This window comes from Leucopleurus acutus (assembly GCF_964270905.1).
Source record: "Leucopleurus acutus genome assembly, chromosome: 12".
Classification (NCBI taxonomy): Eukaryota; Metazoa; Chordata; class Mammalia; order Artiodactyla; family Delphinidae; genus Leucopleurus; species Leucopleurus acutus.
Window position 1 is genome coordinate 30,187,659 of NC_139154.1, and position 26,000 is coordinate 30,213,658.

The following is a 26,000-nucleotide window of genomic DNA, read 5'->3' on the forward strand; positions in this document are numbered from 1 at the left end:
TTAGGTCTTCTGCCCATTTTTGGATTGGGTTGTTTGTTTTTTTGATATTGAGCTGCATGAGCTGCTTATATATTTTGGAGATTAATCCTTTGTCAGTTGCTTCATTTGCAAATATTTTCTCCCATTCTGAAGGTTGTCTTTTCATCTTGTTTATGGTTTCCTTTGCTGTACAAAAGCTTTTAAGTTTCATTAGATCCCACATGTTTATTTTTGTTTTTATTTCCATTTCTCTAGGTGAGTCAAAAAGGATCTTGCTGTGATTTACGTCATAGAGTGTTCTGCCTATGTTTTCCTCTAAGAGTTTGATAGTGTCTGGCCTTACATTTATGTCTTTAATCCATTTTGAGTTTATTTTTGTGTATGGTGTTAAGGAGTGTTCCAATTTTATTCTTTTACATGTAGCTGTCCAGTTTTCCCAGCACCACTTATTGAAGAGGCTGTCTTTTCTCCATTGTAAATTCTTGCCTCCTTTATCAAAGATAAGGTGACCATATGTGTATGGGTTTATCTCTGGGCTTTTTATCCTGTTCCATTAATCTATATTTCTGTTTTTGTGTCAGTACCATACTGTCTTGATTACTGTAGCTTTGTAGTGTAGCCTGAAGTCAGGGAGCCTGATTCCTCCAGCTCCATTTTTCTTTCTCAAGATTGCTTTGGCTATTCAGGGTCTTTTGTGTTTCCATAAAAATTGTGAAATTTTTGTTCTAGTTCTGTGAAAAATGCCATTGGTAGTTTAATAGGGATTGCATTGAATCTGTAGATTGCTTTCAGTAGTATAGTCAGCCTCACAATGTTGATTCTTGCAATCCAAGAACATGGTATAACTCTCCATCTGTTTGTATCCTCTTTAATTCTTTACCAGTGTCTTATAGTTTTCTGCATACAGGTCTTTTGTCTCCTTAGGTAGGTTTATTCCTAGGTATTTTATTCTTTTTGTTGCAGTGGTAAATGGGATTGTCCTTAATTTCTCTTTCAGATTTTTCATCATTATTATATAGGAATGCAAGAGATATTTGTGCAATAATTTCATATTCTGCTACTTTACCAAATTCATTGATTAGCTCTAGTAGTTTTCTAGTAGCATGTTTAGGATTCTCTATATATAGTATCATGTCATCTGGAAACAATGACATCTCTACATTTTCTTTTCTGATTTGGATTCCTTTTATTTCTTTTTCTTTTCTGATTGCTGTGGCTAATACTGCCAAAAGTATGTTGAATAATAGTGGTGAGAGAGGGCAGACTTGTCTTGTTCTAATCTTAGTGGAAATGGTTTCAGTTTTTCACCACTGAGAATGATGTTGGCTGTGGGTTTGTCATATATGGCCTTTATTATGTTGAGGTAAGTTCCCTCTATGTCTACTTTCTGGAGAGTTTTTATCATAAATGGGTTTTGAATTTTGTCGAAAGCTTTTTGCATCTATTGAGATGATCTTATGGTTTTTCTCCTTCAATTTGTTAATATGGTTTATCACATTGATTGATTTGTGTATATTGAACAATCCTTGCATTCCTGGGGTAAACCCCACTTGATCATGGTGTATGATCCTTTTAACGTGCTGTTGGATTCTGTTTGCCAGTATTTTGTTGAGGATTTTTGCATCTATGCTCATCAGTGATATTGGCCTGTAGTTTTCATTTTTCTTTTCTGGTTTTGGTGTCAGGGTGATAATGGCCTTCTAGAATGAGTTTGGGAGTGTTCCTCCCTCTGCTATATTTTGGAAGAGTTTGAGAAGGATGGGTGTTAGCTCTTCTCTAAATGTTTGATAGAATTTGCCTGTGGAGCCATCTAGTCCTGGGCTTTTGTTTGTTGGAAGATTTTTAATGACAGTTTCAATTTCAGTGCTTGTGATTGGTCTGTTTATATTTTCTATTCTTCCTGGTTCAGTCTTGGAAGTTTGTGCTTTTCTAAGAATTTGTCCATTTTTCTGTCTTCTCCTTTTGCTTACCTTACTGTGTTTGGGATCTCCTTTTTGCAGGTGTCAGGTTCATAGTTCCCGTTGTTTTTGGTGTCTGCCCCCAGAGGCTAAGGTTGGTTCAGTGGGTTGTGTAGGTTTCCTGGTGGAGGGGACTGGTGCCTGTACTCTGGTGGATGAGACTGGATCTTGTCTTTCTGGTGGGCAGGACCACGTCTGGTGGTGTGTTTTGGGATGTCTGTGACTTTATTATTATTTTAGGCAGCCTCTCTGCTAATGGGTGGGACTGTGCTCCTGTCTTGCTAGTTGTTTGGCAGGGGTTTCCAGCCCTCTTGCTTGCTGTTGGTTGAGTGGAGCTGGGTCTTAGTGTTGAGATGGAGATCTCTGAGAAAGCTCTCTCTGACTGATATTATGAGGGACCCGGAGGTCTCTGGTGGAGCAATGTCTTGAACTCGGCTCTCCCACCTCAGAGGCTCAGTCCTGACAACTGGCCAGAGCACCAAGACCCTGTAAGCCACACAGCCAAGAAGAAAAGGGAGAAAATAAATAAATAATTAAATAAATAAAGTTATTAAAATAAAAAAAATATTTTTAAAATAAATAAATTAAAACATAATTAAGAAAAAAGAAGAGAGCAACCAAACCAATAAACAAATCCACCAACAATAACAAGTGCTAAAAATTATACTAAAAAGAAATGGACAGACAGAACCCTGGGATAAATGGTAAAAGCAAACCTATACAGACAAAATCACACAAAGAAGCATACACATACACACTCACAAAAGGAGAAAAAGGAAAAAAATATATATGTTTATAAAAAAAAGAGAGTAACCAAATCAATAAACAAATCTACCAATGATAATAAGCTCTAAATACTAAACTAAGATAAACATAAAACCAAAAGTTAATTAGATGCAGAAAGCAAACCCCAAGTCTACAGTTGCTCCCAAACTCCACCGCCTCAGATGACTTGTCTATTCAGGTATTCCACAGATGCAGGGCTCATCAAGTTGATTGTGGAGGTTTAATCTGCTGTTCCTGAGGCTGCTGGGAGAGATTTCCCTTTCTCTTCTCTGTTCGCACAGCTCCCGGGGTTCAGCTTTGGATTTGGACCCGCCTCTGGGTGTAGATCATCTGAGGGCATCTGTTCTTTACCCAGATAGGCAGAGGTTAAAGCAGCGGCTGATTAGGGGGCTCTGGTTCACTCAGGCTGGGGGGAGGGAGGGATACGGAGTGTGGGGCTAGCCTGCGGCGGGCAGAGGCCGGTTTGACGTTGCACCAGCCTGAGGCACCCCGTGTAGTTTCCTGGGGAAGTTGTCCCTGGATCCCGGGACCCTGGCAGTGGCGGGCTCCAGAGGCTCCAGGGAGGAGAGGTGTGGATAGTGACCTGTGCTTGTATGCAGGCTTCTTGGTGGCAGCAGCAGCAGCTTAGCGTTTTATGCCCGTCTCTGGGGTCCGCGCTGATAGCTGTGGCTCGCGCCCATCTCTGGAGCTCGTAGAGGCGGTGTTCTGAATCCCCTCTCCTTGTGCACCCCAAAACAATGGTCTCTTGCATCTTAGGCAGTTCCAGGCTTTTTCCCGGCCTCCTTCCCGGCTAGCTGTGGCACACTAGCCTTCTTCAGGCTGTGTTCACGCAGCCAACCCCAGTCCTCTCCCTGGGATCTGACCTCCGAAGCCCGAGCCTCAGCTCCCAGCCCCCGCCCGCCCCAGTGGGTGAGCAGACAAGCCTCTCGGGCTGATGAGTGCTGGTCAGCACTGATCCTCTGTGCAGGAATTTCTCCACTTTGCCCTCTGCACCCCTGTTGCTGTGCTCTCCTCTGTGGCTGCGAAGCTTCCCCTTCACCCACTCCCTGTCTCTGTCAGTGAAGGGGCTCCCTAGTGTGTGGAAACTTTTCCTCCTTCACAGCTCCCTCCCATAGGGGCAGGTCCCATCCCTATTCTTTTGTTCCTGTTTTTTCTTTTTTCTTCTGCTTTATTCAGGTATGTGGGGGGTTCCTTGCCTTTTGGGAATCTCTTGCCTTTTGGGAAGTCTGAGGTCTTCCGCCAGCATTCAGTAGGTGTTCTGTAGGAGTTGTTCCACATGTAGATGTATTTTTGATGCATTTGTGGGCATGAGGTGATCTCCATGTCTTAGTCCTCCACCATCTTGAAGGTCCTCCCTCCTCCAAGCTTCTTATCACAAATTGATTACTAAAATCTAACACATCAGGTTTGCAGAATTCTACTTGAAAAAGCTCAGATTAGAAGCAATACTGAAATGCATTGTTAAGTACTCTATTCACATAACTATTTATCCATCTGTATATTTATTTTACATGCATCTTTCATTGATACACACTAATTCATCAAATATATACAATGGGTGAATGTCCTTAAATACTGAGTTTCCAATTTGTGAATAAAGAGAGAGATTCAGTAATCCTCTATGCAATTGACTGAGATGTGAAAAAGCAGGAAAAAAGTGATCCAGTACTTCCTTGGATCCTTTTAAAGATCATGTTTAATTAAAAGATAATTTCTTTTTCTCAAATTAGAGAAAATAGAAATGAAAAAATGAGAAAGAGGCACAATTTTTAAAATCCAATCATTTTTCCACAAATATTTAAGTGCCTACCAGGCATTAAATATTGTATAAGAAATTGCCTTCCTTTTCTAGCAACTTATAATGTAGGTGGCGAATAACATGTCCTAATGATAATAATACAAGTGGCATTATTATTATTATTTTTTTTTAACATCTTTATTGGAGTATAATTGCTTTACAATGGTATGTTAGTTTCAGCTTCACAACAAAATGAATCAGTTATATATATACATATATTCCCATATCTCTTCCCGCTTGCGTCTCCCTCCCTCCCACCCTCCCTATCCCACCCCTCCAGGCGGTCACAAAGCACCGAGCTGATCTCCCTGTGCTATGCGGCTGCTTCCCACTAGCTATCTACCTTACGTTTGGTAGTGTATATATGTCCATGCCTCTTTATCGCTTTGTCACCGTTTACCCTTCCCCCTCCCCATAGCCTCAAGTCCATTCTCTAGTAAGTCTGTGTCTTTATTCCTGTTTCACCCCTAGGTTTTTCATGACATTTTTTTTTTTAAATTCCATATATATGTGTTAGCATACGGTATTTGTCTCTCTCTTTCTGACTTACTTCACTCTGTATGACAGACTCTAGGTCTATCCACCTCATTACAAATAGCTCAATTTCGTCTCTTTTTATGGCTGAGTAATATTCCATTGTATATATGTGCCACATCTTCTTTATCCATTCATCCGATGATGGACACTTAGGTTGTTTCCATCTCTGGGCTATTGTAAATAGAGCTGCAATGAACATTTTGGAACATGACTCTTTTTGAATTATGGTTTTCTCAGGGTATATGCCCAGTAGTGGGATTGCTGGGTCATATGGTAGTTCTATTTGTAGCTTTTTAAGGAACCTCCATACTGTTCTCCACAGTGGCTGTATCAATTTACATTCCCACCAACAGTGTAAGAGGGTTCCCTTTTCTCCACACCCTCTCCAGCATTTATTGTTTGTAGATTTTTTGATGATGGCCATTCTGACTGGTGTGAGATGATATCTCATTGTAGTTTTGATTTGCATTTCTCTCATGATTAGTGATGTTGAGCATTCTTTCATGTGTTTGTTGGCACTCTGTATATCTTCTTTGGAGAAATGTCTATTTAGGTCTTCTGCCCATTTTTGGATTGGGTTGTTTGTTTTTTTGTTATTAAGCTGCATGAGCTGCTTATAAATTTTGGAAATCAATCCTTTGTCAGTTGCTTCATTTGCAAATATTTTCTCCCATTCTGAGGGTTGTCTTTTGGTCTTCTTTATGGTTTCCTTTGCTGCGCAAAAGCTTTTAAGTTTCATTAGGTCCCATTTGTTTACTCTTGTTTTTATTTCCATTTCTCTAGGAGGTGGGTCAAAAAGGACCTTGCTGTGATTTATGCCATAGAGTGTTCTGCCTATGTTTTCCTCTAAGAGTTTGATAGTTTCTGGCCTTACATTTAGGTCTTTAATCCATTTTGAGCTTATTTTTGTGTACGGTGTTAGGGAGTGATCTAATTTCATACTTTTACATGTAGCTGTCCAGTTTTCCCAGCACCACTTATTGAATAGGCTGTCCTTTCTCCACTGTACATTTCTGCCTCCTTTGTCAAAGATAAGGTGACCATATGTGCGTGGGTTTATCTCTGGGCTTTCTATCCTGTTCCATTGATCTATCTTTCTGTTTTTGTGCCAGTACCATACCGTCTTGATAACTGTAGCTTTGTAGTATAGTCTGAAGTCTGGGAGCCTGATTCCTCCAGTTCCTTCTTTTGTTCTCAAGATTGCTTTGGCTATTCGGGGTCTTTTGTGTTTCCATACAAATTGCAAAATTTTTTGTTCTAGTTCTGTGAAAAATGCCAGTGGTAGTTTGATAGGGATTGCATTGAATCTATAGATTGCTTTCGGTAGTAGAGTCATTTTCACAATGTTGATTCTTCCAATCCAAGAACATGGTATATCTCTCCATCTATTTGTATCATCTTTAATTTCTTTCATCAGTGTCTTATAATTTTCTGCATACAGATCTTTTGTCTCCTTAGGTAGGTTTATTCCTAGATATTTTATTCTTTTTGTTGCAATGGTAAATGGGAGTGTTTTCTTGATTTCACTTTCAGATTTTTCATCATTAGTATATAGGAATGCCAGAGATTTCTGTGCATTAATTTTGTATCCTGCCACTTTACCAAATTCATTGATTAGCTCTAGTAGTTTTCTGGTAGCATCTTTAGGGTTCTCTATGTATAGGATCATGTCATCTGCAAACAGTGACAGCTTTACTTCTTCTTTTCCGATTTGGATTCCTTTTATTTCCTTTTCTTCTCTGATTGCTGTGGCTAAAACTTCCAAAACTATGTTGAATAAGAGTGGTGAGAGTGGGCAACCTTGTCTTGTTCCTGATCTTAGTGGAAATGCTTTCAGTTTTTCACCATTGAGGATGATGTTTGCTGTGGGCTTGTCATATATGGCCTTTATTATGCAAGTGGCATTATTAACTAGAGTAGGTACTACGACTACTAGTACTACAACTGCTATTTGTAGAGCATAATGTTCATTAACATGTACACAAAAACTCTAATTTTCACAATAACCCTATATTTTAGGTATTATTATTGCTACTGTACTGGTCAAATGCCTGAGAATATCAGGGTTTGGGCATTCATCTTACTTGTGGGTTTTCCTACAGAGGTTGGCCAGAGGATTAATGCCATTATTTTTTTCCTCTGAAACACAGACAATGAATTTAGAGTATTTTCAAGACTTTATGTGACAGAAGTAAAGATGATAATATTCACCCTGTTGTGATGTTGGGAGGACCAACTGAGATGCATATTAAGGTACTTGTCACGTGGTGGTCACTCATTAAATGTCAGTGCTCTTCTTTCTCCCTCCTTCCCTACATGCAGGTAATGCCCACATGTGTGGTCAGGCTCTTGGGCAACATTCTTGTTATTGTAAGCCTTGGATGCTGTGTTATTATCTTGGCCCCAACATCTATTACTCTCACACTCGGGCAAGCAAAGCTGATGGGAAAATTTTCACATGCATCTTCCAGTGTTCCAAATACATACCCTAAAATAAGAATTAAGGAAAAATGGAATCAAACTGCCCTGTATCTTGCTTTGGGCACAGAAGAGACCTTTCGGAATACAAGGAGAAGGTGGGAACTTTAAAATCACCCCATATTATCTGTGGCTTATATAAGAGTTTGGTCATGCTTCACAGACCATCCCCAGAGATTTCTGAATTCCTGAATATTATAGAAATATTTTCTACCCTTAAACTTCCTACACAGATCACAAACAAAAAAAGTTCCAACCTAACATAGTTAAACTATTCTTCCCCAATCTTTCCACCTTATAAGAAGGGTATTTCCAAGGAATTTATTTTCAAGCTTCATAATGTCGTTTGTACATTATATGAAATATCATATCATTCTTACTATGCCTGGAGAAATGCCACTACTTATTAGGTGAATGAAGTACCGTGGTTATTAGATAAAACAGGGCATAATGACGTGCCTTTAAAGACTTTGCCTTTTGCCTTGAGTAAATATGAGTGGAAAGTCAAAACTCCACAGAGGCACTTCAAGCGAATTTTATCTTTAGGTTGAAATGAATCGTTGACAAAACCTGTTTTGCTGTATCTACTCAGAGTAGCATCCCAGGCTCATCGTAATCTGCCTTCCACATACCTCACCGCTGACATGCTGGCTCAGGCTGTCACGTGTCTTGCCTGACTGCACGATCCAGGATGAGAAAAGATTTCAAACTCTTGAACTTCCAAATGCTGGCATTGAATAATTTAATACATTTTTTGATGTTTTATGTTTCATGTTTAATAATCTAGAGCAGGTCGTCAGGCATTTTGTTCATTCATTCATAATTGAAATCTCAAGGTTAATCACCACGTGAGTGCTTTTCCATATGATTGGCAGGGATGACAGTAATGGGCCAAATCAGAGTTTGCAGCAGTGAGCTTCTTCTTAGTGGCTGAAAATGCTTTATCCTCTTAGCAGATTGTCTACGGCAATGCAGTCCTGGCCCCTCCCAGTCGCCCCATGGTGGCCAGATATGACTCTTGTCTGATTGGCAAGACTAGTGGAGGATGAGGCAGCTCACTACTATGACACATAGACAGTCACAGGGTTAACACTGCAAGTAGGGCTTCAGGGAACATGACATCTGTGAGGCAAGAAAGACTCATTGAGAGGAAATGATATGGACATTTTTGCAGTCATTACAGGGTGCTGGTCAGTGGGGTTTGGGTTATTTATCTTACCACATGATTTGATTCTCATAACGACCCTGAGATAAGGCCCAGAGAACCTAATAACTTGCCCAGGCTACAGAGCTGGTAAATAATTTATCTCATTTTGGATCCCAGCTTCTCACTGCTGCTTGCAAATGTAATTCACTCATTTGTCAACTGTTTGTTGAGTGCCTACTGCATGCTAGGGGCTGTTTAAGGTGCATGAAATATATAAGCAAATCAGACAGAACTCCTGGCCCTCATGGAATTCAAAAGAGGCATGATAAAAAAAATTAATACATTTTTATGTGCTTATGTGACAAAGCATAGTAACAGAGAAAGAGCATGCCAAGGATGAGTGATGGTGCCCGGTTGCAGTTTTAAACAGTGGTCTGGGTAGGAGTCATTGAGAATGTAGCACAAAGTATGAACTTTCAGGGGATGCCTGGGATATGGACAATGTTTTCACAGAAAAGTAACAGATGAGCTAGGTCTTAACTAATAAATAGGAATTTACTAAGAGGAAAGAGGGAATGGCAACTCTGAGGAGATTCAAAGTAAGGAGGTTAAAAAATCATAAAACACTTGTGTTTGTGTTGTATGCGTGTGCCTGTATGAGACAGAGAGACAGAGACAGAGAGAATCTTGGATTCTTTACCTCCTTCCCAAAGCAAATCAAAATAGTTTAGAGTACTGTTCTTTTAAAATATTCAGCACCGATTGCTTCTTCATGAGCATAGATCATTTGGAAGTGACAGTATTTTAACTGATGTGATGGCATTGGAATTGTACTGGGAAAAGCTTAACTACCCACTCTCCAGGAAGAAAATGCTTTCGTTTGTATGTCATTAATTTCCACAGTGTAAATACTCTAATCATAGCCAGTTTGAAGCCACCAACACAAAATCACTAAATGAGGTCTTGGGAAGAGATGTGCATTAGTACAGTGTCGTGTCGTATTTCTACCCTGCAGATATAAAACACGCAAATAATTTTTAATAATTACTGTGTTTAGCAACTGATTTACAGAAATCTTAGAAACAGAACAAAAATTGGCTCTCATGAGCTGGTATGAGCTAGTTCCACCCTACCACTGGGTGGCTTAGAAATGAAGGGAAGTCTGTGTTTTTCTCTAAGTCAGATCTTAAATCTTTTTGTTCTGAATAAATTCCCCAGTTCAGGAGAACATAGCATTCAGAGTACTTTTTCTTTTGGTGACAAGATACGTTTCCTTAAAGCGTCAGAGCCTAGGGGCTGGTTAAGACCATTGCCAGCTTCGACGTAGCCCCACTTGTTTTTTCGCTTGTGCTTTTGGTGTCATATCCAGCAAAATCATTGCCGAGACCAGCGTCAAGGAGCTTCTTCCCTGTGTTTTCTCCTAGGAATTTTATGGTATCAGGTTTTATGTTTTAGTCATTAATCCATGTGAGTTAATTTTTGTGTGTGGTGTAAGATAGGGGTCCAGTTTCATTTTCTGCATATGGTTACCCAAGTTTTCTAACATCGTTTGTTGAAGAGGCCATCCTTTCCCTATTGAGTGTTCTTGGCAATACTAGTTTGACCTTGTATGCTGGGTTTTAGTCCTGGGCTCTCTTTTCGGTTCCACTGAAGACATTTGTCAGCTGAATGGCTGCACCTGCCTATAGGCTGCCCATAATCCCACACCAAGGGCAAGCATGATGCCAGCAGGTTAAGGGAGATATATTTTGATACTTCCTTTTGAGCTACTGATACTTTTATGTTGTAGCTTTGAAGGTAGAAAAAAGACCGCTGTGGAGACTGCAACTTTTAATCTTCTGGAATATAAATATGCCACTGACGCAGTGAAAAATGTTGATTTTCCCAGTGCTTTTTTCTATGTTTGAACATCTCCCCCAGTATGAGCCACTGCCCAGAATATCTTTTTATCTTAAAGATCTTAAAGCTCTTTAATAATGGTACAAGGAGGGTCTCATGATAGATTCATTTTTCCGCCTGGTAACAAATGCATGTTATCATTAACTATAACGTTGAGACAAGTGAAAGAAAAAAATGATGCTTCGTTGCCTATTTCATCATAAAAGGAAGGACTCCCAAAGTATCACTTTTGTCTGCTGAGTTACCTGAAATATCTAAAGAGCAACAATTAATGGGAGCCGCAGCCACTAATGAGAGACTTATTGTCACATGAGCTAATGGTTTTAAAGATTCTTGTTCTGGTTTTGTTTTGATTTTGTTACCCTTCCTGTTATGTGTAGCATTACAGGACATTTTTTCATTTCCTAAAATGTGGAAAGAAACAGGTTGCAAAGTTCTTTTTCTGAAGTATTTTACTAGAAAAAATATTGCTTATGCACGTCAACCAACAACCTTCTCCTGCTTCACATCTGAGTGTAGGTGACAGAATGCGTATTTATTGCTCACCAATCCCTGTTATTTCAAGGATTTAATTTTTAATATTCAAAACAAATTTGTACAGTAGGTACAGTCTGTGAAAGAAGAGACTTAACTGATTTTGCTCTCAATTGTAGAAGCTCAGTAAGTATTTGTTGAATAAGTGAGTCAAGCCCAAATTTACTGCTGAGGAAAGGTGCCCAAGGGAGTTTGTTACCTTGGTCAAAACTGGCCAGTTAAGAAGTTGTAGAGCCTGATTGAAATCTAGCATGTTCTGGTTTCAAAGTTCTTTCTTTTACCAAAGTACTGTGATCCCCCAAGGTGTCCATCCAGGAGAGGAGTGGTGATTAGAGCACTGAATTTAGGATCTGATGTCCACAGCTTTGGGCTCAATTCCTGATCCATAGATGAGAAGCTCAGTGACCTCAACTTCACTTGTCTCCTTTTCTGCAAATGTCATGTTTGTCCTGCAAAAGTTGTAAGGCATTTAAACACTTCATAACATTTAAATATAATATTTAATTGAGACATTATTTTTCAGCACACACTGCAGAAATGCCCTTGTTCTTTCCTTTCCTGCATGTAACTAGTAAAACAGCCACTTTGACAGGCTTGTACACTAGATCTGGTGTTTATTTTGGCATTCTTCCTTCCAGTTATACATGCCAAAACTTGTTTTGACCAGTTGCATTACATGGACACCAAAGGGTCATCACCAAAAACAGTGCTTCTGAAGTGTGATCTGTTTTGCGTTTTTATTTATTTATTTTTGGTGTCTCCTTTGCTGTGCGTGGGCTTTCTCTAATTGTGGCGAGCGGGGGCTACTCTTCGTTGTGGTGCAAGGGCTTCTCATTGCCGTGGCTTCTCTTGTTGCAGAGCACAGGCTCTAGACACGCGGGCTTCAGTAGTCGTGGCACACGGGCTCAGTAGTTGTGGCTCGTGAGCTCTAGAGTACAGGTTCAGTAGTTGTGGCGCATGGACTTAGTCATTCCATGGCATGTCGGATCTTCCTGGACCAGGGCTCGAACCTGTGTCCCCTGCATTGGCAGGTGGATTCTTAACCACTGCACCATCAGGGAAGTCCCTGAAGTGTGATCTGTAGAAGAGCTGCCACAGAAGCATTCAGGGGCATGTTAAGATGGACCCCTAAGGTCTATATCCAAGAGAACCTTCTGTATGGTAGATTGTGTGTTTCTCAACTTTCCCCGATGAATTTTATGTACAATAAAGTTTGAGACCTACTGCACTGCACACTATGTGTAGTATCACAATAAAATCCAGTTAGTTGAACATACTCTTTTGAAAGCAATGAGTAGAGAGACTCTAACTTAGGGTTATCTCACTTCCTTTGGTAAATTAGCTTTTGGAATTGAAGCACTGGAAAAGGTACACTGCTTAATTGAAGCTGTATGCAGCTTTCAATCATCCATGCTGGGAAAGCCAATCAGGAACCTGAAGGCTTAGACTTAGGCCAGCTCAGCTGCCTTCCATCTGTGTGAGCTGCACGGGCTCTTCCACTCTGTGCCTCTGTCTCAGCATCCTCAGGGGACCTGAGGCAAAGAGACAGCTCCTCATGGGGTTTGTAAGGTTTGCATGGTATAAAAAGGTTTTTTACAAGTCTGATGTCTTGTCCACAGCAAACATTTGGTCCCCCTTCCCTGGCTTCTGATGCAGAGAAGTAAGACGCACCCTCATCCCTCCTCCTGGTAATCAGGAGCCTGAGACCCTGGGTCTAGGCAGGACCCAGGATGCCCTCAGCCAGAGGCTACCATGCAGGGTCTCAAGGCAACGTTTCATGAAAGAGTGGAGTTAAATGCCAGGTCCACTCTCCAAATGCACAGTGATGGGGAAAGGGACCTGGAAGGAGGAGGTGGGATGCGGATGCAGGGATGAAGCTGACTTGAGCTAAGAGTAACTGGAGAGTGGACCACAGGACGAGGAGGGTTTCTGTTGGGGTCAGATTGGGATGTGTTAAGCTGGGTGTAAAAGAGATTTTCAATTTCTAGACTATGCAGTTAAAGGTTATTTACTGTAATGTAGAAGATAATATAATCACTTTCCTGCATATCCTTCAAAGTCTCTATAATCCACATATTTGTTAATATTCAGATAAAGTAATAAAATGTGAGATTCACCCCCAACATGCAGTGTCATAGCCAATCTTTTGCTTTAAATTATAGTTTGAATGTGTTTCCATACCAGTACTTTTTCCTCAATAACCTATGTACAAATGACTTCAGATTAAGTGATTTCAGATAATTTTTTTGAGTCAAAACAAACTCTACTTTGAGAACAGTTAGGTTATTTTTATTTTATTTTTGATATTGTAATAGGTATGTGAAGAATATTATCTAAATTTTTGCATACATTCCTGAATATTTATTTGGTAGAAATTCATTAGAAATGCAATCAGTGTCAAACTATACTTAAAGATTTTTGATACTTCCAAATGCCTTTCCCCAAACACATTTCACTAGTTTTACAATTTATTACCAGTACAAGTAATTATTGGCTGTATGGTCAGACAACCAGCGTCGCCTGGGAGTCTCACCTCCCACCCCAGACCTCCTGATTCAGAGTCTGCATTTCAGCGAGATCTGCACGACTGTGAATTTGGGAAACCACTGCGTTACACTGTAGCTTCAGCCACATTAAGACAGTTTCCTTTTTGCTGGAGGGGAAAGACAAACAGGACATAGAGATGTTAAAAGTTTGACTGCAGGCCGAAGAAGTGGGATGCTGAGATTACTCACTGGTGTCAGTTGAGTCACCTGTCTGGAAATAGAAGGAAGCAGAGCTGAGGTAAGCGGATGAGGGGGTGTGGAGAGGGGGTGGCCACACCTGCACTTCCTCTACTTCCAGCATGGCACCGCTTGGCTCTGGAGTCCACGAGCAGCCGTGACTCAGATGGGCAGGCCTGGGGGAGGGAAGAGGAAGCAGGCTAGCCTCTCTCCTGCTGTTCCTCTTCTAGAGTTTTGTCAATGGCTGTGGGCGGTTCCACCAATGATATCACCATCACCATGGAATCAAGCTAGTAATCTCTACCAAATAGGCATTGTTCACCCGAGAATCACGTGTGCATATACATGAGTATGACAGCATATATGTTTCTACATGAGAAGCATGACCATTTGCATGGCTATATCATCACATGTTTGGCAACTTCCACTTAATTCATAAATATACATTTTTGGTTGACTACCTTTGGAGATAATATGATATTATAGATCAATGTCCAACTCAGAAGTGCTGAGGATGACCTGGGATCTGATTAAAATGCAGATTCTGATTCACTTGTTCCAGAGTGAGGCCTGAGATTCTGCATTTCATGTTGCCATGGGTGTAAATCTGAAGATCACACGTCGAATAAGGCCCAGGAGATGTATTAAATCTAAATCTAATCTTTTCTAAATTTACTAATGTTCTAGAGGAAATATTTGTTTTCATCAGTCCTAGTTTAAATAACACTTTTCTGCTGGCTAATCTTCTTCATTTCTTTTCTTCGTTTAAAATTCAATTTTTATTTTATATTGGAGTACAGTTGATTTACAATGTTGTGTTAGTTTCAGGTGTACAACGAAGTGATTCAGTTATACATATACATATATATACTCTTTTACAGATTCTTCATTTATTTTCGGATTTGTGAAGCAAATTTTAAAAGTCTATTTTACATTTAAAAGTAAAACAGGCTTGTGCTTTTGAGCCAAGTGGATTTGGGTTCAAATCTTGACTTTGCACTTCCCAGCTGTGACTTCAGACTTGTGAAAATGCCATTTCCCCACTTTGGTCTACGTTGTTTAACTGAGCCGACCTCAGTGTCCCTGTGTATCTCCCTGTGTAGTAACTGCTTCCAAGGAATTGTAAAATTCCAATGGCAGCAAGAAGATGGCATTCAACTAATGTCATAAAGGTACATGGGAAATCATACTGTTTTAAAATCAGCCATACAGATCTTCATAGAAGATTGTTATTGTTTGAAGAAAATAATAGGTTGCCTCGGTTTTGTGAGAAAAAACCAGAAGCAAAGGCAAATAGTGTCAATAGCCAGGATTTGGGAGTTGGGGTTAGCAGTGGTAAAGGAGAGGGGGGAGGTGAAAATGACCAAATAAAAACAGCGCTATGATGCTAGACTGAGTTCATGGAGAAAACTGGTCAAGACAAATCCATGAGAATTAAGTATCCAATAGAATTTTAAGGATAGAGATTTCTAATATTCAATTTTAAGTCCTTTTCAGAACAAGAGCAGGTCTCCACCAAGATGCATTTCTTCTTTGCATGATTCCAAAAAGCATAGTATTGCAACTCACGTGTGTCCTACTCTTTGCTTATATGTAAACCTCTTCTGTTTTCCTGAATATTCAATACACCTTGCATTGGACGCCCCGACTTTGTGTTGGTGGCAGTTGGGAGAAGAGAATAATTTATCAGCTCTCATTACGGAGCAAGGCAATGTGGCTAAAAAACAGCACACTTGGGAGAGTGAAATTATAAGGGAGACAGTATTCCAGGGGACATGGGATGGAAATTCAAGCTAATTTTGTTTGGATCTAAAAGGACTAGGTAATTCCAGTTGATATCAATCACATTTTTCTTCTTTCTTTTCCTCTGCTTTATTGTTTCGAAAACCTTAAATTACTTAAATTTGTGACTTAAATTACTCTCGTAGCATCATATTCATGATGTTCTGTCCAGTATTATAAACTTTTATACATGGCTTCATTTTTATCATATGTTTATTTTTTGCACTAAATGTTGTATAGATGTTGAAGGTCACTTACTATATGAATCAACCTATACGTTATCTTTTCAAAAACAGTAAAATTCAAATATCCCTACCTTGGAGGAACAATTATATTTCATTAGTTAGAACTTTTCAGTACCTGAGGATCAAGCAACAACTTTTTGCTGTCTTAACTTTTGTTTTGGGATAAAACATTCTAAAATATTTTTATCATATTTACCTGAATAATTATAGTCTAGATAAAAACAAGTAAAATTTGATCTGACTTTGGATTTTTCCATAAATCAACATCTATTATTTTGTCACTATTTATACCTAAAATTATGACTTGAGCTTTAATCTTATAGAAAACATAAAAGTGTTGATTGATTTGGTACTTAGGCAAAGAAGCACTTGGATGTTTTTTTAAAGTTTTAATTAATTCATGATATGGAATTAAATTCCTTTTACAAATGTAGTACACTTTTTTGTTAATTGAAAGTTTTAAATAACTGTGCCATGATCCATTTGGATTTTGACATACATACGTTCAAAACTCTTCTCAGCATTAATCATTTTCATACAGATTTGTTATTAAAATTCTTCTTCAGTGAATCTGTATTTAATCTTCCCTTTTGCAAAATCTTGCAGTAGTCTAATATAATGTCATTTAAACCTTTTAATAATTGTTGGGCACAAATAAAATGAAATAATTATAATTCACTGCTCTAAGAATCTATATTTTAACAATATAACTAGATAGATATACAGCTTTTCATTTTTGAAAGCAGAGTGTTAGACCCACTGATGTTCAAGAAACCTCCTTTCTCTCTTCTCACAAGTGCTATTCGTATTTTCAAAGCACAGTTCTTCTTTAGGCAACGTTTATTGAATGCACAATGTCATCATGGGTAACAGAACCCTTTCAGAAATCAGCAGTGTGTGACAGCCTAGTTTCAGAGACTACTGTTCAGACATGAGTGCCAATGATTAGAAACTGATTTTTTCTATTAAAAGGTATAAATTTAATTTAGAAACTTTCAAATAAATACTTGGAAAAAATAGAATTTTATTGAAATAAGTGTTTTAAATGCTATGAATACTAAGGCATAAATCCAACAGTACCAAAAATAGAAGATGATTTATTAATAAAATTGGAAGATAATCAAATTGAGTAATAGAGTTATTAACAAATGTACTAGCTGCTGATATTTGTTTAATGCCTACTACGTGCAGGAACTATCCCGAGATAAGTTCACACGTGTGCACACACACACACTCATACATTCACTTAAGCCCTTTAGCAATGCTATAATATGTACACACTGTAGTTATCCCCATTGTACAGATGTGGAAACTAAGAATAATTTTATGTAACTTGGCTAATATACAAATCTGGTAAGTGGTAATAGGCTTAAATCCAGGCATCTGACTACACTGAACCACTGCATTAAACTTTTTATGTAAGAGATGATTTGCATTGTATCACTTAATCAACCCAATGACTGCTGAGATTATTATGATTGCATTCAGTTTCCAGATACAGTAAGTCAAGTTGTAAGAGGTTAAGTAATCAGCTTAACCTTTAGTTAATAAAGAGTGTCCTTACAATTCATCCTTAAGGGTATTTGTCAATACATCCTACTCTTGTTTTATTTCCACATTTTGCCTTTAACTGATACCTGAGTCTTTATATCTCTACATTTTAGGACTAAATGTGTGAATATACAGGGGTAATGAAGAATATGAGTTGTTCTTCTAAATTACCATGGAAATAAAACTTAATTCATTAAAAAGAGGGGACTTATTGACCTCAACTATTTGAATCAGTCCAAGGATTAACAAATAAATCAAGGCATGTGCTTTAAAAACTTTAGGGGAAATCATGGAGAGAAATGTTTTCAAGATGACTCTGGAAATATTTTCTTTCCACTTGCTTTTCTTCTCACTCAGTTTAATTGCTTACGTCTCCAAGGCATAGATAATATTATCAGCATTTTCCAATTTGATATACATCATGTATTTACAGGTGAAAATATGGACCATGTTAGATAATTATGTGTTAAGAGACACCCCTCACAAATGTGAAAACACACAGTATCTGAGAGAATCATTTTGGATTTGAAATTTGTGGTTTCTGACACTTCTTTAAAGCCCTGCAGTCTGGGATATGCATCTTCTCAGCCATTTTCAGCTTGATATATTTCAAAGCTAAAACCCTGAGGTAAGTTCAGCAATCTATTGCTGAAGAACTGAAGTGTTGAATTGAAGTGAAGAATTGAAGAGCAAGGTGCCTGGGAAAGTCGTAGATTGCCTTGAAGGAGACTAAGCCGTTTACCAAGAAATTGTTTTAGAAAAACTTCAAATAGTTTCTGCTGGTAGAATATGGTAGGTCTTCCATTTATTTTCATTCAAGGCAGATGTGTCTATTTCAAAGCACACCTACTCCAGAAAGATTCCAAAGCAACTGGATTTGGACTTTGAAAAAAATTCAATCTAATCCAGCAATGTCCATTGGAGCTTGAATGCCAGTGTAGTATGTACGTGTGTGTGTGTATGCCTGGGTGTGTGTATAATTTAAAATATTATTTTATATATTATATGTAGAGAGATAGATATATTTTTTAAATCAAAACTAACATGATGCTAACCTAGATTTTCCCTGAGTCATGTTTTAGACACACATTCATTTTTAAGAAATATGACAAACTTGTGTGCACATGAGCATGGGAGTGGAGAGTAACCAACACCAACTTAGAGTTGAAATGGAAGCAGTGTCCTCAGTCAGTTGGTTTCAGAACAATTTTGTATGAAAGACACCTTGACCTACAACTTCTGGAATATTTCCCTGAGTAGTATAGAGGGAAGGAATTATATTTCCCAATAGAGAAGTGACTGATAAATGACATCTTAAATCCATATTTCCCAATATCTCCACAGAATGGGTCGAAAGTCCTGATTCTAATGTTGGCTAGAGAAGCAAAAGATGAATGAAAACAACCTAGAAAAAAAGAAAGTTTCTCAAAAACAATTTCTAATTGATCATATGAGAAATCACTTAAGGGAATATCAGAGATGCTACAAGTATGGAAAATCCTTAACCAATCCTTCTTTCCCACTCCCCACATCTCACTGGCCAACAATCACATGACCTCAGAAATCTCAAATACTTCCTTATTTCCCCACCTCATCCCTGTTTCTAATCATGCTGTCCTCAAATCACAGTGTCTTCAACTTGTGTCTAATCTTGGCCTCCACCCTGCAGCCAGAACGACATGGATAAAAGACAAACCTGAACAAACTCTCATTCCCGTGTGTCAGCTGTGTCCTCAGGATGAAGGTCTTTCCCTAAACCTGCCATAGTCTAGCTCCTCATTCTTATGCTGGGTTTTTGAACACTTCAACCTGCCCCCAGCACTGCTACTCTATTTCCCCGGGAAGCAATTCCTTCAATACATCGCATTCCCTCTGCGTCCTTACCCATTTGTTCTTCCTTCTTGGCACTCCTGTCCTCTCTTCCTCAGATTAGTAAACTTTCTCAAGTCCCAGTTCAAATTTCACCCCACTAGGAGGAAGCTCTCTCTGTTTTTCTAAAATATATGCTTCCACACCAATTTTCCCATTTATGATTGTTTTCTCTTTGTACATGATGCTGCTTGACATATAGAACTCAGTGAATGAGTAAATCAATTCTTTGCATTGAATAAATATTTTAAAACATTTGAAATATGAAAATGATGAGTAAGTGAACCAATGAATAATTATGCACCTACAGATTTTAGCAATTTTAATATTTGTGATTTAAAAAAATATCCTGAAATAACACTAGATTACAGCAAAGGTGAAAACACAGTGTAGACAGTTCCTGTGTACCTTTCATCCAAATTCCTCCATGTTAATATATTATATAATTAAGAAGTTAAAGAAAAGAGTAATATTGGCACAATGATATTAATTAATGTACAGGTTTTATTCAAATTTCTCCAGTTCTTTTCATGAGTATCCCTTTTCAGTTCCAAGATTCAACCCATGGTCTCACATTGCCTGCACTTATCACGCCCTTGTCTTCAATGACCTTCACAATTTAAAGAATACTAGACAGGTGTTTCATACAAGGTACCTCAACTTGGGTGTTCCTGATATTTTCTCATGATTAGACTGAACTAATGGATTTTTGAGGTTACCACAGATTACACAGATCACAGAGATGATGTGCCTTCTTATTGTACCATAACAGTAGTATTTGATGTCAAAACGACTTATTTCTGGTGACCTTCATCACTTTGTTAAGTAGTTTCTGTCAGATGTCTCCACTGTAAATTTGCTGTTTTTCCTTTTCATACTGTATGTGCGAGAAGCCTGTTACCATGTACAGCTCACACCCAATGGAGGGGAATTAGGCTCTACCTCCCAGAGGAAGAATTATCAAAACATTTGTAGACACATGTTAAAACCACTGCAGCAATTAATACATACTTTGTGGGAGAGACTCTGAGGCTATGAACATTTTCTATTTCTCCTTAAAGTTTTGTCCCCTAATTATAGCATTCATCAATGACTGTTGCCTGCAGTAATTATGGCTGTGGTGTTCTAATGGTGATTTTCTATTTCTCTCATTCTTTCTACATATATTCATTGGAAGTCTTTTCTAAAAATAGTTTTCCTTACTCTCCCACCCATTTGATTATTTATTCAAGCATGCATTAATGCTGTTTGGACTCTTGGATATTTATTTTATTCTCTGGGTTATAATCATAAATGATATAGTAACTTATTTTTTTGTTTCGATTGTCCTAATCTAGCACCATAAGTTTCTAAACTTCCTCTCTTGACAGCCTAGCTGTCATCACCTACAAAGTCTATAGTTACTTGTTTAGGGTAAGTGTGAAGTAGTTTAAAAGTTGCTAACATGCACCTCTATGAAGGGCAGTTTAACCAACAAGAGAACAGTGCTTATGTAGATTTGTTTTTGTCTCCACCGTTATAGTATCAAGAAAAATTGCCAAAGCTATGTTGGCCAGCTTCTTTATCCCCAACCCCTTCAGTGCAATTATGTCAGACATTAGCAATAATATCAGATTTATTTATAAGAGACTGAACTCTTCTCTGAATTTCCCCCAAATCTCAGTTTAATTTCTTTTATTTGTGTAAAGTAAAATTCAGTTTTTGTGTCATGCAGTTCTAGGTGTTTTGACAAATGCACGAGCTCGTGAACCCACCATCCCAGTCCCACATGGGGCATTCCATCACCCAGAACTTCCTTCGTGTTTTCTACTTGCTGCCAGCAGCCCTCTTCTCCACCAAACCAAGGCAATCGCCATCCATCTTCCCTCCGTATAGTTTTGTCTTTCCCAGGGCAGCACATAAATGTCTGTATTCTTGCACTCAGCAAACCTCATTTGAGATTCATCTACGTTACTGCATGAATTCATAGCTCATTCCTTTTTATCTCTGAATATTCCATTATATTCACTTTTTTGTTAACCCATTGATAGACTCTTGATTTCTTCCAACTTTTGATAATTATGAATAAAGCAGCAATAAATATTGTGTGTAAGCTTTTATGTTAACCAAAAATTTTTTTAAATTAAGATTTTATTTTTTTAGAGAAGTTTTAGGATCACAGCAAAATTGAGAGGAAGGTACAGAGAGTTCCCAAATACCCGCTGCTGGGACAGGTGTGTATTCATGTTTCATTAGAGGTACAGATTTTCCCTCTTATTTCTTTCTTCCAGCTGCAATGACTTTCAATAATTCTCTAAGTTGGCAGTTTTTACTCCTCTTTTACTGAAGATTACGGTTTTCGTTTCTTAGGGGAGATAAGGAAGATGGGTCTGGGAAGAATTTTGGCTTTGATTGCTGTTACCCTTCCCTAGTTGGCAACGTGGAAACTTTCTTAAGTTGTCCCAACTTTCTGCATGAGTGCCTGCTTGGATTCATGCAGGAAAAGCCTGTAAATGGGATATAAGACCCTGATGACTGGTGCTCGTGGACATCATCCTCTCACAGTAGCCCACACTCTGCCTCTAAGAATTGATTAAACACTTAGCTGAATTTTATGACTGGCTTGTGTGCTGTCTGGCAGTGTCTGCCGTTGGTTTGTAATCACCGGGACTTTCTCCCTGCGGTCACTCTCTCTCCCCATATTTTGGGTTAGTTGTTTTTCCTGTGACATTTGTTCTCTGATGAATTCAAGAGAAGTTACCAATTTGCATTTTTCAGCTTTTTTTCTTGTTGTATAGGGTGACACAATTTCCAGTTCTCTATATTTCTGAGCTGAAACAGGAAGTTCATCAACAATTTTTTAAAATTTAATTGTGTTATTTTACAAAATAATTTACCTAGAATCCACTTACAAAACGATTTCAGAGATTCCCTATAGGGACCTAAATATCAGGCTAATCATCTGTCAATATACAGGAAGCAGTCCTTCAAGCATTTATCATATCACTAAAATCTAGAATAATAGATTCTTAAATATTAGGTCTGAAAGATCCTTAGAGAATCTTTGTTCAAATGTTTTTCTCAACCTGTCTTGGCTTATAGATTCCACAGAGATTTCAGCTCATCTAATGTACTCTTAGTACAACCAATTTTAAAAGTGGTATAAACGTATGTACACTGCCCTAACCTAAGCAATCATGGTATTCTTTGCAGACGATACATAAACTATGACAAGATCTTTAAAATGCAACAGTACAAAACAGCTCCCCCTCCAAAAAAACCTCCTATAGTTCTGACAGGTTCGCTTGTGTCTATGTGTAACCACTGGGGTCACTTTCTAGGGCAGAATCAGCCTCTCTCAAGACACCCCGCTACTGAGACTGGTTGTCCTGGGCAGTTAGTCAGGGCTTTGCAAGGATATGACCCTCAGTACCTTCAGCCTTGCCTCCTACCAGAGGACCTAGAGAAGGAAGGACTCATGAAGATTCTGAACCCATTAGGGGTGTTAGACAGCTTGAGGAGGTGGCACACAGCCCAATCTGTGGATACACAGATCAATAAAGGGGACCTACGGACTACAAAGTAGGTGACAGAGAAAACTGTGTAACTGAGATTCTAACCGGTGGCTTCCAAATACTAATCAGGTGAATTTCATATTATGTCAGGCTGCCTAAAATATATTTTCAATTTTTTAACTTTGGAAGGCTAAAAAATACCCAATGCATCCAGCTACATTTTAAACTGAATTTGTATTCCATCTCAATTTCCCCTGATTCTCGCTGAGTCCATTTGATGCTATTATCCACAGATGGACCAAACTAATTTCCAGAGCTGATTTCACTAGTGATTCTGCAAACTATTTGCCTTTCCATCTCCCTGTAAGCCCTCAGATCATATTTTTCAAATACCTTCAAGTACATGTTCATTCTCATGAACACTAAGTCTATACATAAGTGCCTAGCAGCGCCATTGCCAAATAACCATAACTAGAGATCTGAAAGGCAGTTATCTAAACAGAGATAGATAACAGTAAGATGAGCTCCAAATGTTCTTTTTCTCAGGTTATTATTCTAAGTATGTTAGTAGTTTTCAACATATTTGGTGAATAAGAACCACCTAGGTGCTTGCTAAGTGGATATCCAGGCACAATCCTAACCCTACAAGTCAGGATCTCTGCAAGTCACCCCAGGAATTGGTAGCAATGCTGCATAACATTTGGGACATTCATATTTTTCCTATTCTAGGCAAAATGTACTATTTTTCTGATGAATATTTTTTACTCTTAAAATGGTAAATATATTTTTCTCTTTATTTCATTTTCCACCCATATTAATGACTATCTTGAGAGTGGTAAAACATTGGTTTCATTTTGTTTAACTGTGACATACTTTGTAACATCATGAGGGGTTTTCTAAACTTTAACTCATTCGTCTAAGATTGCCAGTTGTGAAAATAAGGCATAGATTACTGCAGTGATAATTTCCTATTAGGAACTGAAGTGGAGGTGCTAATGTGTGCTTTTTTACTGAAACTCAAAAAACTCAAAAATACATCTACGAAGATAATGATTTTATGAATTTTGAGTTTTTTTTGAACTAAATCATTTAAGCCTTTGTAAATTATTGTTAATATGTCAAAATTTTCTTCCCTGAGAGAGAAAAGAAGCAAGCAAACATAAAGAGCTGGCTTGGATGACATCCACGTGACAAAGTGAAATAGGTGGTGTAATACAACAGGAAAGGCGAAGTCACTGAAAATTACAGTATCTGGTTAAAGATGGGGATACGGGGATATTACGTATACATTTATTGATAACTCCAAGCTTGTTTTTTCTCTTATGACGATGAAGAAATAATGATAAATAAAATCATTTTTAGTTAGTGGTTTGGCAGACAAAGAAATGGACAATCGTGCACACGAGCCAGAGACCAGACAAAACTTGATGGGCAAGTGTGAGAACAGCACCCCCTTGAGTTATACCAACACAGACATCAGAATGATAAAATCAACAATAAACCAAGTCAAAAGAAGTTTCCATGACAGTCACTGATGAAGGCATTTCTGTGACGGAATTCTCATTGAAGTTTGTTGAAGCCACACATGCAGTGTCTGCCTACTTCTCACCAGTTTTGCAGGCTTGAACGACATTTATAAAATCAGAAAATTGTTTAGATGTTATGACACTGTTAGTGAGCATGGACTTTGGTCGTAAAAAAGCCTGGATTTGATCCCAAATCCATGACTTTCCAGCCAGGTGATTTACATAGATCATTTAAAATTTCTAAGCCCAAAGTTCATCATAAAACAGAAACTACAATTCTAAACCTTCTGAATCGTTATTGGAGTTGAGTAAGATAGTGATATAAAGAGCGAGGAATACACGCGCGTTCATGTGTTAGTTCCTTGTGCCTCATTTGTGCTTCTCTTTTGTTCCTTCCCTCAGCTCCAGAACACCCCAGACAGGTGATCAGAGTAAAACATCTGAGTAGATGTTAGTTCATTTTCTCCACATCACTGCCAGAGTAATACTTCTAAATTCACATTTGATTACTCCCGTACAAAAAACCACATTCAATTGCTCTCATTTCCTGGAGGATGAGATTCATGGGAGACCTACCTCATCTATTCCCTGCTGTGTCTCAATTCTCAATCCCAACTGCTTTGCAGCACAATGAGGAGTGGTTATGGGAACAAACTTGGGCATTGTGTGAACTTGGTCTAAATGGCAGCTTCAGCGGTTTGCTAGCTTTGCGGCTTCGGGAAATTACTGTTCTCCTTTTAGTCACAGTTTCACATTTTGTAAAATAGAAGCAAAGGTAATTGTGCCTCCCTGTTTGGGCAGTTATGAAAATTAAATAACTTAACTTTGTAAACTGTTAGCTCTTATTATAACCATAAATGACTTCACCAAGATGACTGAATATGTATTTTGTTTCATGCCTGTACCTGTACACGTTATGTGTTTGTGCTTTGCTCTACTTTGTTTCACTTACCTGAAACGTCCTTCTACTTTTCTAACAGAAGAAATACTATTCATTATTATATATAAAAAAAACTTACTGTGCTTGTTATCCTTCCTAAGTAGAATACATTCCTCTCTCCAGGGAGAATTAAGTATTCTTTTCTCAGGGTTCCCAGGGCGTTTTAAATAGTATCTTTAGTCAGGTGTAAAATACTGAATTTTACTCTTTCAGGTAGTCCTTAGCCACAGTACAATATAAACTTCAGTGTATAGGGACAGAATCTTACACATCTCTGCATCACTGGAGAGAGCATGCTACCCTTATAGCAATCTACATATACCAGATTACTCAATAAATGTTTTTGTTCTTTCTTTTCCACTTAAAAATATTTTTATTGTGGTAAAATACACATAACATTTTACCATTTTAGTATATGTGCTGCTAAAGCGAGCACAACATTTACCATTGTAGCTATATTAAAGTACAAAATTTAATGGAATTAAGGACATTCACAATGTTGTACAACCATTTTCACTTCCTAGTTCCAAAATTTTTATCATCCCAAAACCCATTAGCAGCCATCCCCAATTCCTCCCTCCACCCAGTCCCTGGACACCTCTCATTTACTTTCTGTCTCTATGAGTTTGATGATTCTAGGTACGTCCTATAAATTGAATCACACAATATTTATTTGTCTTTTTGTGTCTATCTTATTTCACTTAGGATAATGTTTTCAAGGTTCATCCATGATGTAGCATGTGCCAGTATTTCA